This window comes from Pseudorca crassidens, chromosome 4 (genome assembly GCF_039906515.1).
Source record: "Pseudorca crassidens isolate mPseCra1 chromosome 4, mPseCra1.hap1, whole genome shotgun sequence".
NCBI lineage: Eukaryota > Metazoa > Chordata > Mammalia > Artiodactyla > Delphinidae > Pseudorca > Pseudorca crassidens.
Window position 1 is genome coordinate 111796253 of NC_090299.1, and position 12845 is coordinate 111809097.

At 33.5% G+C, this 12845-nt stretch overlaps 1 protein-coding gene across 1 annotated transcript in view; it reads right to left on the reverse strand.

Moving 5' to 3' along the window:
- ANTXR2 (ANTXR cell adhesion molecule 2) overlaps positions 1–12845 on the reverse strand; it is a 163700-nt gene that overhangs the window by 2443 nt on the left and 148412 nt on the right. The window lies entirely within an intron of this gene.

Here is a 12845-nt window from a genome sequence, read left to right on the forward strand (position 1 = left end):
ACTAGCAATCTTGTCCACTGTTGATCATTTCTCACAACTGCACACCACCATTATGTGGTCTCTATATATGGTGACTTTATTTGCATTCCACATTTCCAAAGAGAGTTTGCCATTCCAATTCCTTAGCAGTTCAATGAAGCGTGTGGAAACACATTGTTTCATATGTAATTATAAATAATCTAAGAATTAGTTGAAAATAAAGTTTCCAGTTAGTAATAAAAGATCCCCTTCTTCCCTCTCCTTGGTGTGACATTGCTGATGTCTTGTACTATATAAATCATGTCTAGATCCCTTAATAAGCCAAAAGGTAGCATATTGCTTTCTAATTTAGGGTCCAGATCATCACCCTATTGAGATTTTCCTATTTCTCATAATATCTGCTCTCTAACTTCATATTTTAGAACTTCTCTTTATTTCCCTCTAAATGTGAACAATACATTTGTTTCAAATATCTGGTACATCCAGTGTACATGGTACATTCAAAAGGAACAACAAATATTGTTGGAGAAGAAAGCCTGGAATGTAAAAACAAGATTTTGGTCTATTTTCCTCTCAAAAGCGACTGTTCAACAAATTTGGAAATTTCAGAAATTAATGAAAAAACAGAAAAGCATAAAAGCAAACTAGTTTACATTTACTCTTGCCTAAAAGGCAAATATTCATCAAATTATCTGTCTTCTAATAATTTTGGAGGTAACATTATTACTATAATTGTCAAATTTATTACTTACTTTGTGCCTAATGTCTACAAATAATATCTGTGCAAAAGGAAGTGGGAGAAAAGCATGGAGAAGACTACCTTAGAATGAACTAAAAATTCCTTGGTAATGCAATGGTCATAGGTCATGTACTCAGACTGTATTTTTGTATTACCTAGAACCTTCAAAGAAGATTTTTAGAATGAATATTAAGTGAAAAGATGCTCTTCTCCAGATTAGCTACATTTGGCATCATGTGCCAAGGAAACATTAAAAAATGTTATTCTCATGATATATCCCTTTTCTAAAAATTTTTTTCAGAGGGCAGGAAAATGACATAATTAATAAATATTTGGGCAAATCAGTCCTTCTAAGCCATGACAGTGTGATAGTATAACTATACATACAATGAGAAATAGATTTTAACTATGAATATTAAAACAGTGATGAATATTAAAAATATTATCTCCTGGCAATTTTCCAGAATCAAACAAATATATGAGGAGTGACATTTTGACAACAAAGATATGCATTAATGACATCTTTTCTTGTGTATTTATTATGGACCAAAAAAGTAAAAGTTTTTTCTCTTCTGCGTAATTTTGAAAAGAAGTTACCATGAATTTCTACTTTTATTTGCATTTTATCACTAATTAACTAGATTTAGATATAAGGCTCTTTTTCGGACCATTTCTGTTCCACACACCAGATTAATCTGGTGACTCTGATTCATTTATTTTATGCAATTGGAGGGTTTAAAAAGTGAAATTCATAGTTCGCCTGAATTCTCAAAATCACTTCAACACCTAAATTATTCCAGACCTAAATTATTTTCTATTTCATTTGGTGTAGTTTAATTAAAGATCTAGCAACTCAAATGAAGAAAGCCCTATTGATTTTGACCCTGAGGTCCTTACTTCAGCTCTTCCAAAGCTTGGGATTAAGTATTAATCATCAGCTGCCGCATGTCTGTTGATTCAAGTACCCAAAAACCCTGGTACATGCAATATACACCCCCGTGTTTTAGCACACACATTGACAAAAACAACCAACTATCTCCTCACCCTCAATCATGGACTCAGTGTTTTTCATTTTTATCAAGACCTGATAATGTTTTATTTTACAGGAATTTAGAAGTTGGTAACTTAGAGGAGTTCTATTCAAAAGTTACTTCCTCTGTTAAGCCTTTCCCAGCCCTCCCAGTCATGGGGCTCCTTCCCCCAAATTGCATCTCTACCACAGCCAAACTACATTACACCATAATTGCTGGCTTCAAGATCAAAAGGAAGAGTAACAGTAGTTAAATCTGAGAGCTCCAAAGCCTGAATATGTATCCCAGCTCTGTTATTTATTAACTGTGTGACCATGAACAACTTATGGTTTCTTCATCAATAAAATGGGGATTAAGAACTGGACCTATTCATGACTTCCCAGGTGGCGCAGTGGTTAGGAATCTGCCTGCCACTTCAGGGGACATAGGTTGGAGCCCTGATCCAGGAAGATCCCACATGCCACAGAGCAACTAAGCCCAAGTTGTAGTTGCACCACAACTACTGAGCCTGTGTGCCACAACTACTGAGCCCACGTGCCACAACTACTGAAGCCCGCATGCCTAGAGTCCATGCTCTGCAGCAAGAGAAGCCACCGCAATGAGAAACCTGTGCACCACAACAAAGAGTAGCCCCTGCTCGCCACAACTAGAGAAAGCCCACATGCAGCAATGAAAACCCAATGCAACCCAAAACAAACAAACAAACAAACAAATAAATAAGAAATAAGTGACTAATCACAATTTAAAAAAATTGGACCTATTCTTAGGACTGTTATAAAGATTAAGTCTGTTAATATAGATTTATAAAGCACTTAGAACAGTACCTGCACATAGTAAACTTGCATTTAAAAAGCAAATAGTTATTATCCATCTTCCCTCTATGATGTCATTGCACAGTGTCTAACATAGAGCAGACTTGTTATAAATCCTCACTTAGAAACAAGTGGATGGATGGATGATGTATAAAAGAATGAATACGTGATGACTGGACCTCTACTGGGGGAGCAGCCAGACCTTAAAAATGGGAAGATAGAAAAAGTATGAATTTGAGAGAGGAAAAAAGAGATTACAAAGGAGAAAAATACAACAGTGGAAAAGGAGAGAAGATAATATGGAGAAAATAGAAAAGAGTAGTTCTAAAGAGAAAAGATAGATAAAGAATAATCAAGAAAAAAAGAAACTATTGGCCAAAGGAAATTTTTATTTAGTATTCCATCAGGTACCTTACTCCCAGGGGATTATTTCATGCTAGCTGCTACCATCCACTTACCAGAATATTCTAAAATCAAAGCACCATACCCTGGTTGCAAGTGGCTGTGATTAGGAGTCTGTGGCCCTTTGAATACTGCTCAATACTATCTTACAAAACCCATCAATATAATGCCAATTATGTTTAAGGTCAAGAATGTTAGGCTGCCATTGATATCATGGCAAGCAGTCGAGGCTAGAACACAGCAGAGCAATTTTTATTCACAGGAAATGGGATATGACAGGGTTTACAGGTCTGCCATATCCTCGTGCTTACAATGCCTATACAATAAAGGTATGTTATCAAGGTAACAAGTAAAGCAATGTAAAATAACTTGAGCATACAACTCATCATTGGCTGGTACAGAATGGAAAATATTAGTAGTAATAGTGTTTATTTTTCTGAGACTATTTCACTTTAATTACAAATAATACAAGCTCTGAACATTTTAAAAAAGTTAATTGAGTAGGTTAATAATAAACCATTCAATGCAACCTAAATATACAGAAATATACATAGAGACATAATTTTAATACTTTATTCCCTATATAGAGGTTAATACTAGTATCAGGTAACAGGACTATATAGTCTCTAAAATAAACCACTAAACTTGTAATAGGCTAAAACAAATGAACACAAGATTTCTGCTAGCAAGAGTTAAAACAAATGTGTAACATTATGTTTGCTTTATATTTTACAAAATAATTCAAAAAACTTGAATTCAGGTGGCATAAGTGTTTAAGGAATAATAAAGCATGTAATATAAAGCATAATTATTAATGTGGAGAAATAACATTAATTTTCTCTATATTTTCAAATTTTTAATTAAATATTTTTAAAAATAATTTTCTTGACTTAAAATCATGCTCTAATCATGCATCTAAATTATGGGTAAAATCAAAGTATACTGTTGTCGTGATGCTTTAGGTAATGCCCACATTATTTATTAAATTAGGCAATCACTTCAACCAACTTGAATTTGGTATCATGCCGCATAAGTCACTAGGTCATAAATTTCAACAATAAGAACATATAGTCAATGTAAAATTGAATTAAATGAGTGTCCTTAGAACTGCATTAGTTTAAAAATGAACTATGTATGTATTCCATTCTTTTGCCTTGGGAATATAGAATTCCTTGGATGCAATGAAATAATTGTAAAATTTATTCATTTTGTATTACATAGAGATTAGGAGTAAAATTTCTTAAATATTAAAAAAAATAAAGCTAGGTAGAACAAATAGAATTTAAGTACTGACTTTAGATTATAGCCAAGTACATTTAAAGTACATTAATTTAAAAATTGTGATAATTCAGATAATGACTGACCAGGTTATAATTTACCTTCTCAACATATTAAACAACCAGGCAAATTACTATTACTATTACAAGATTATTATTGGCATATTTACTTACTTAAATAAGTTGTAGAATATTAGAATTATTTGTATATTAATAATTGACATCATTGTATTGTAATCTGGGTATGACATTTTATTTGCCTAATAAAAATTATGGTTTAAAAGGAATAAAACTGCCTCCCATTGAATGTAAACCATCTTATGCACCTTATATTGAGCAACATTACCTAATTAGTGAGCTTCTGTGGCAAGAAAAGAATTCTCATGCATTGCTAGGGAAAATATAAATTGGCAAAAACTATATTTAAGCAACATATGTAATAATAGTCTTTAAAAGCTTATATTCTTTGACTCAGTAATTTCATGTTGGGAATTCAGCAAAGTATCTGTAAAGTATCTAGATAAAGATTTCAAAATGTTTACCATGCGATTTTTATAATGTGAAAAATATAATCAGTACATTTATATTTATTTCTGTCTCACAATCAGAGAATAATTAAATTATGATTAATCTAATGGTTATGTAGCCATTAAAATAGAAATTAAAAAAATTTTAAAGATGTAGGGAAATAAGTGAAAAAATGCCAACTTGTATGTATACGTAATTATAATTATGCAATGTATATCGAAAGAGTAAAAGACAAGACTAAGAGACTACACCAAACATGCTATGAGTAGTGGAATTGCATATTATTTCTTACATTCTACTTATATCTTTTCTGTATATTTATATATTTGATAGCTTAAAAATAAGTTTCCAAAGACCAAATTCAATCAGCAAAAATGCAGCCTTTTCTAAACATCTATATTTATGTTTTTAAAAGTCATTACAGGAACCAATTGACTACTCTCAGGAATCACCACCATCTACCTACTATACCAAAGTTCTTCAGCATTCATTGTTCCCATAGGTAAACTCGTTTACTTGTCTCTAGGTTGTCTTTTACAGTTAATATCCTGATGAACCCACGTGTATGCAGTTCTACTCAAGAGTGTGTGAGTATGGCAGAAGCCACTGATTAATAAATTTTATAATCCACAGTCAGCATTTTCATTTTTATGGTACACAATTCTAAGAGTTTTCATAAAATGCCTGTTCAAGCATTTGTCCAGGCTGCAATCAGCAATCTTATTTTAAAAAGTGTATGTGTGTGTGCATGCATGCACGCATGTGTGTGTACATGTGCACACATGGCCTACCTCAAGCCCTGTGCATACTGGAGTTGACTATATTTAAATAAAAATATAAGGTAAATCTTTAATTTTCATACAACATCAAACTTTCTAATGACATGCACAGTATCTAGGGTATATATATATATATATATATATATATACACACACACACACACACACACACACACACACATATATCTGCACTCAGTCAACAACATAGAATATTTATACCTCAGGCACTTATCAATAATAATTTTTGAACCCTTTCTCTCCAGATCAGTTGGCAAAACTATCTTTGAAAGTGAGGTTCTAAGTGAAATGCTAGCCATCGATTTCTCTAGATCAGTGGTTTTTTTGTTTTTCATATTATAGTCCATGAAGTCCTGGGGGTTCTACAAGGTGCATCGGGGACCACTATGGCTGGAATGGTGCACAAGAATGGAGCAAGCAGGCACATGCAAACCTCCCCTAATCCAAACCAAGAAGATGCACTCTCTTCTACCCTTTAAAATTGCAGTTCAGTATAATATTTTGTTTTTGTTGACCCTAAAAATGTGGTTTGATACCTATTATTCAAGCTATTCATACTTATGTGAAGCCAGATCACCAGTAAACTGTCAATATACCTGGACTTGGTTTCTTTACTTTCCTTTAGAAATACCTTCCTAAATAAATCTATGACAACATTACAGCATTATCCCTTCAACTTTTGGTCATATCTAGAACTCACATGAATTTTGGTTACATACAGAGAATTTTGTATTTTGGAAAATTGCTATTGAGGATGTTGATATTAAGGGATCAATTCTGAGAGTTCAGAGCTAGCTAGGAAAAAGCATGTCACTTCTGGTAAGCTCATGTGCTTCCCTTTTATTATATAATGCCAATTATGTAACTCAGCCTTTCTCTTTGTGCCTTAACTTTCAAAAAACTCAGACTTACATCATGTTCTAAAAGCATTGCTACTCTTAGTGTACATTTTCTGGTATAGCTATCTTAACTTTGGCCCATGATTATTTCTCTATTTTTATCCTTAAGTTTTATTGTATTTTTTTCTCAATATTTCTCTACAGGTAGATTAGGTATAAGTAAATGGAAACTAATATATATTTCTTAATTCTCAACTTTCTTAATCACAAAGACTCCACACTCATCTAAACCTTTAAAACCCTCCAACAAATGTTTTACCTCAACTTCTACCTTATACAAAAGATCATATGTCTAATTCCCTTCTTTGTTGTCTTTTCTTATTCTGGTAGGACTTACTGAGGTACTGTTCAGATAGCTGATGTCAAATGATAATTAATTTGAATTTAATCTTAACTAAGTTAACACAGATAATTAATATGAATTTGAAGCTTATACATGAAAGCATGCTGAAACTATACTATTCCATAAAATCCCAAAAATTATTCTGCAAGAATAAAACCCCTAGGTCTAAAGACTGAGAGCTTAACCTCATTTTCTTTGACTGCTAGGAAAAATAAGCACAATATGATTCTTTATAAACTATAAATTTATTTTTATCCCAATCCATCTCTTAGAGCAGTGGTCTGTGCAGAGGCTTTACTCCATTACTCACATTCCATCAGTATAAGAAGGAACAGAATATACCAAGGATACATCACAAACAGAACTCTGGTCATAACAAAGGCTAAACTCACAATTAGAACCTGTCAGTTTTAACTCCACTTAAGTGATTTTCAGGCAACACCAAGTATCTATTAGAGTAAGAAGTTAATTGACGTTTCATTGTTGGAAATACCTTCTCTTAGGTCTCATAATAAGTAGGAGCGGAAAGTTGGTGCCCAAAATAAAAATGTCCAATGCTGTTACTGTTCTTCAGTTAACTAAATCAAGAGATAAAAACTAGACAACAGTAGGAACCAATATATTTGCTGTTGGTTAAGTATATAGACCCCAACTCTGTTGCAATATTTGAAAACTGATTTTGCCAATTCATTTTCACTGTGACCAGAGTAGTATTAGCCAGAGCAAGTGCCACATTTCCCATCTCTTGAGCATTAAAATTCTGCAGGCATTAACATTTGCAGGCTCCTTTACTAGCTATCTGCACAGGATATATTTCACTGTTATAACTGTAATAGTATTATGCTCACCTCATAAATATCCATTGACAAGCTGAAGCATACAACTACACTTTGGTTTAGACTTTTCAAACACAGATAGCTGATTTATTTATATCTCCACTTTAAAAAAGAGTTTACTAAATCTTCATGCTTTGTGCAACAGTGAACAGTGATTCAAATTTAAAATTGTATACAAAGCACAGATACACAAGGAAACAAACACAAGACAATTCAAGAGGTCCAGGAAATCACAAATATCAGGAAAGAATGTTGACTTAACACAATAGGCTCTTTGAGTGAAGATTTCCTGCAGCAACTGGAGGCACAGAGTGAAGAGAAGGCACCTACTATTCTCTCTCTCTCTCTGAATGTCAGAAATTCTTGAAAGGTTTACCTCATTTTTTTAAGTAAAAGGACAAGTTAGTTGTCCTTACGTATTTAATACTAACAGTATAATAGGACTATGTGCAACTATCAGCAATATATATACAAACATATACATATATACATACATATACACACACAAAGAGAAAGATATATATACATATATATATATACACATATATAATATATAAAAGAATCTGTGTTATCCTCTGCTTTTAGAAAAAACTGAAATATTTTGAGCTGAAATATAAGTTCCATATACTTTTTTCTAACGGAAGCTCAACCTATAAATGTTCCACCTTACAGTGGAGACAACACACCATATGGATATTCAGTTAATGTCATGAAGGGAAGTACTGAGTTTGCCTGATAAATTCACCTTCAAATTTTTTTTCCTCTTCATTCTCTTATGGCATCTGCAAAATGTTAGTGACTATATACATACTGTTAATATTTATTTTGCAAATAGCCATGTACCTTTATTTTTTTGAGATTCAGGCATATAGTTGGCATTTAATGAAACATCTAACTCATATTTCATAATAGTAAGATATGAAGGCTAAAATTGCCTTCACTAAGTGCAAGGTAGAACCCTCCCAAAAGTTGGAGACATAGCAGGAAAGCTAAGAGAGACCCCTACATAGAAGAAGTAGTCAACTGAAGGCTAGGGAGAAAAGCAGGAGGGCAGTGAAATAATTACCTTTTCAAAGACACATGGGCCTTCCCTAAGGGAAAGGAAGCAGCTTATTGAAGATTTGGGGAATGGCAAGAAGAATGAGAAAAATAGCCCTGAGAGACACAGGGCCTTCTTGAACCACATGTCAGTAGCCTGTTGAAACCTGGGAGGAAGAGAACTGAGAAAGAGCTCTCCAAGTCTCATGGGGCCTTCTGAGAGTGCAAGGAACAGGGCCAGTCAAAGACTATAGGCAGGAAATCAATATGGAAACAGGTCTCTCAAAGTACAGAAAGTGGTGGTTGGTGGGCATAGGGAAGGTATGGTCCTCATAGCTGAATAGCAAAGAGAACTCCCCTGTAACCAAGAAGCTCATAGGTGGGTTGTAAAGGAGAGAGAGACAGAGACAGAGACAGGAAAAGGAAAAGAAAGAGAGCTCTGCTAAAGGAAAATCCCTGATCTTACTCTCAAAATTTTGGAAACCAGTAGTGAACTAAAAATAACTAAGATGGCAACAAACCAAGACCCAGGTCAACCACAGATTAGCAACATGACAGAGGAAGGGTATACGTCTTTCTAGAAGTAAATATTATCTAGATTAGTCTCTATTTTTTATGACAGCGTCCAGCATAAAATCACAAATTATGGTATACACAAAGAAGCAGGAGAATATGATCCATAATCAATGGAAAATACAGTTAATATAGGCAAATCTACAATTAATAAACAAGGACTTTAAAATAACTATGATAAAAATGTTAAAAGTTCTAATGAGAAAGGTGGACAGCATGCATAAAAATATAGTGAATTTCCACAGAAATATGGAAACTTTGAATAAGAACAAAATGGAAAAACTAGAGACAAAAATGCAATACCAGATATAAAGAATGTTTCTGATTCATGTAAAAATATACTGAACATAGCAGAAGAAAAACTCACTGAACTTGAAGGTGGGAGAATAGAAATTGTTCAAATTGAAAAACAACAAATAACTAAAGAGAATCTGAGACCAGTGGGATAATATCTAATGGTCTGTCACATGAGTAATTGGTGTCCCAGAAGAGAGAAGAAAGAATAGGGAAGAAAATTTTGAAAAAAATAATGGCTAAGAATTTCCTAGAATTGATGAAAGGCATAAACATACAGATCAAAGAAACGTAATGACCTTAAGCAGAATAAATACACAGAAAACCTTATCAGGGAACATATAATAAAACTTATGAAAGCCAAAGAAAATCCTAAGAGTATACCTCTCTGTCCCTCATCATCCCCCAGCTGAAGATATTCTGTACAGAGAAGACAACAGTAAGCATGACAGCCAACTTTTTATCAGAAACAGTGAAAAACACAAGACAGTGGAACTCTCTCAAATGCTAAATGGGGAGGGAAAAAGTCAACCTAAACTTCCATATCCAGAGAAAATACCACTCAAGAAGGTAAGCAAAATAAAGACATTTTAAGACAAGCAAAACCTGACATAATTTATCTACAACAGGCTTCAACAACCACAAGTGCTAAATGAAGTTCTTGAAACTGAAGGAAAAGACAATAGATGGAAGCCTAGATGTGCAGGAAGAAATACAGAGAAACAGAAGTAAATATGTGCATAAACATGAAATACAAATATATAAAAGAAAATTTCCTTATGACACTACTGATTACAAAAACAATAATATCAAAATTTGGAAAAATATATTATTGAATTTATATCTTATGTAGACTACAACATATGATAATAAGAGCACATAGAAATAGAGGGGTAAATGGAAGTTAGGCCATGGTAATATTTATATATTATTTTAAACTAGTATACTATTGTAGACTGTGAAAAGTTAAAGAAGCATATTGTTATCTCTAGAGCAACCACTGAAAAACAGCACAGAGGTATAGCTTAAAAAGATAATAGAGGGGATGGAATAGATTACAAAAAAAAATACTATATTAATCCAAAAGAGAGCAGAAAAGGAGAAACAGAAGAACAAAGAATGGGTAGGACAGATAGAAATAAAATACAGTAGACAAAAGAACTGGAAATAAATTGAAACAAATGAACTGGATACATAACCACATTGACAAAAGAACTACTTCAAGTGACGTAACACAGTATTGTGTTTGTATACCAACTACAGAATATAATTTAAGGATAAATAGACCAGCAAAAAATGTTTTATTTCATTCATTAGTCTTAATTTTACTAAGACTGTTTTATTATTAACTTGTACCTATATATATTATAGGATAGAGCAAATAAGTATTTTAATATTGGTAAGGACAAGATTTTTCATGTAAGAGAAAAGGGGTACAAGTATAAATTCAAAAACATTCAGCATTAAGATCCTTTAATGCTAAATCAGAATTAAAAGTATACCATAGGGCTTCCCTGGTGGCGCAGTGGTTGAGAGTCTGCCTGCCGATGCAGAGGACATGGGTTCTTGCCCCTGTCCGGGAAGATCCCACATGTTGCGGAGCGGCAAGGCCCATAAGCCATGGCTGCTGAGCCTGCACGTCCAGAGCCTGTGCTCCGCAAGGGGAGAGGCCACAACAGTGCGAGGCCCGCGTACCGCAAAAAAAAAAAAAAAAAAAAAAAAAAGTATACGATAAACTCATGATTTTTTCAAAAGTATTGAATTTCCTAGTTCTACCTGCTGAAAATGCTTAGAAGCAATGAAAACCCAATAACAATTAGCACCCCTAGTATCCAAATGTGTTCTCTAAATGCCATTATCTACTAAAAATATCTAATGCTCCTTGGAGTTGAATGGTTTATTCTATTTTTGAAACAGAAAATGTAAAAGATGAGTCTCAGACATATTATGCCAAAACTAAAGAAATTTATCAAAGACTAATGTGCACCATGTCAAAAATATATAATAATCAATATGATGAATCAGGCTTTTACAATATGGTTTCTCTGATCAAACTTGGCATCACAAATAGTAGAACAATTGGTGTGATGTGTTACCCAGTGCACAGCACCACTTATGAATAATCCATTCCAAAAGAAAAAGGTGATTCTGAATCATAGCAAGGGGGTAGAGTCAGTATATATGATGTCAGTATATATGATCATGTGTGTGGCAGACCAGTGCTGGAGGTGCTGTAATTTTATAAAGATGTTCAGGTGACATAGAGCAGAGATTATAAGGAGGTCAATGAAACTATGACTATCTGGGGAAGAATAATTCTGGTAGAGAAATCAACAAGTGCAAAGGCCCTGGGGTGAAAGCGTCTTTGGCATATCTGTAGACAAGTAATCCAGATAGTGTGGCAGGAGCAGACTGAGCAATGAAGAAAGTGGAAGATAAAGTCAGACAGGAAGCAGAGAGCCTATGATGCAAAGCCTTGTAGCAGTAGCTGTTATAAATTCTTTTTTAAAAGCCAAGTTACTAAAAGTAAACATCTGGATCCCTTCTCATCTCTTTCACAGAAGACTGAGATAAGATGTTAAGTGATTTACTCTTCGAAGTTCTTAAGGCCAACACACACACACACACACACACACACACACACACACACACACATACACACACACACACACACACAAACTTTCTCTCAAGCTCTCTCTCCCCCACACACTCAACAGACAATCAGAATAAAAACCCAAACTCCAAATATTATGTCAAATAATGGCTGACTTAGATAATAATTAATCCATATTAATTATTTAGTTATTAATTAATCCACATTTTAATTATGTATTTAGATGAATGTGAGACAAATCCAAATGAAAGGTTTATTATATCACTACTGTTCAATCAGGTGGGACATACATAGAATAAATTAATTGACTCAGTGTGGAAGAATGATGCACGAAAATATTAATTTTCACTTGAGTATTTCTAGACTTAAAATTTTAACCTCAGTTGTTAACATCAGAGAGCAAAACTTTTACATGCAATTCATTTGTCTTTTTCCTAGGAAATTAGGCATTGAGATATTTATTTGTCTTATCAAACTGCTTTAGGCACATTTAAAGAGAAACCCTGAACGCTTATACATCACTATCACTGAAAAACATTTATTGAGACATTTTGCTAATGTATACGAGCCTAGGAATGCAATGATTTCTCTATAGCTAAGTTTAGTTTCTAAGAATTAAAGCCTCACTTTTGGGACTCTAAAACAGTGTTTGTTGTCCCAGTTAAAAAAATAATTAATACCTA